Source organism: Penaeus monodon, chromosome 23, assembly GCF_015228065.2.
Source record: "Penaeus monodon isolate SGIC_2016 chromosome 23, NSTDA_Pmon_1, whole genome shotgun sequence".
NCBI lineage: Eukaryota > Metazoa > Arthropoda > Malacostraca > Decapoda > Penaeidae > Penaeus > Penaeus monodon.
Genome location: NC_051408.1, coordinates 30,017,402 through 30,018,245, shown reverse-complemented (window position 1 = coordinate 30,018,245; position 844 = coordinate 30,017,402). Strand labels below are relative to the sequence as shown.

The 844-nt window shown below is 48.2% G+C and overlaps 1 protein-coding gene across 1 annotated transcript in view; it reads left to right on the top strand.

Moving 5' to 3' along the window:
- LOC119588201 (barH-like 1 homeobox protein) overlaps nt 1-844 on the top strand; it is a 9,130-nt gene that overhangs the window by 5,836 nt on the left and 2,450 nt on the right. The window lies entirely within an intron of this gene.

The window sequence follows — 844 nt, the reverse complement described above, 5'->3', positions numbered from 1 at the left end:
AGAAAGTGTATGTATGCATGTATATGTACAATATATAGTGCTGATGTTCGACAAAGATTTTTTAAATAAATATATTTGTAGCCCCGTAGGCTATTTGTAGCGCCCAAGCTGCCGTCCCTGTTTCCAACTGGGTCGGCTCGGTTGCCCGAACCACACAAGAACCATTTTGCATGCTTGTCGATCGTAAGTACATGTTTACTCGCGGATAAATAAGGCATTAATATTTAGAGGGGTCGTGAATAACAATGTATGAGATACGCCTGGGCTTTGCTGAAGCCGCGGCCGCCACTGTTGCCAATTTATGATCGCATTCTCGCGTCGCAATGACATAGCGGGCGCCTTTGTGGTAAAAGGAAGATCTGCGTTGTCTTTGTTTTCTTGAATCGAGGAAAAAGATATAGAAGAAGAAATTAGAAGACCTAGGAAGCGTTCGCAAGCCGCCTCACCCTCCCCTTGGCTATGATTTCAGTCGCAAAGTTGAATTCGCGTTTTTCCCCCCTCTTCTCTCGTGCGATCGACCGATAGAAAAGGGATTTCGTCGAGAGCTGGCACGTGGCAACACTGAGGCCCGCAGATGAGCGTCACTAATGGAGATGGGGGGATGTGGCAGTAGTTGGCGCTTAAGTGGTTTATAGTTGTCGCTAAAGTAGGATATGGTCGGCCCAATATGGGAATGGTATTAGTTCGCTGATCTATTTCGGAAATGGAATAAAATCGCGCTGGGGGGGGGGGGGTAGTTGAGGAAAGAAGGGGGGGAGGGGGAGGATATTTGCCACAGTGGGGAAGGACGGGAGAGGCAGAGCTAACTGTGGTTCCGGCTTATGGATTAACCCACACGTGCAGT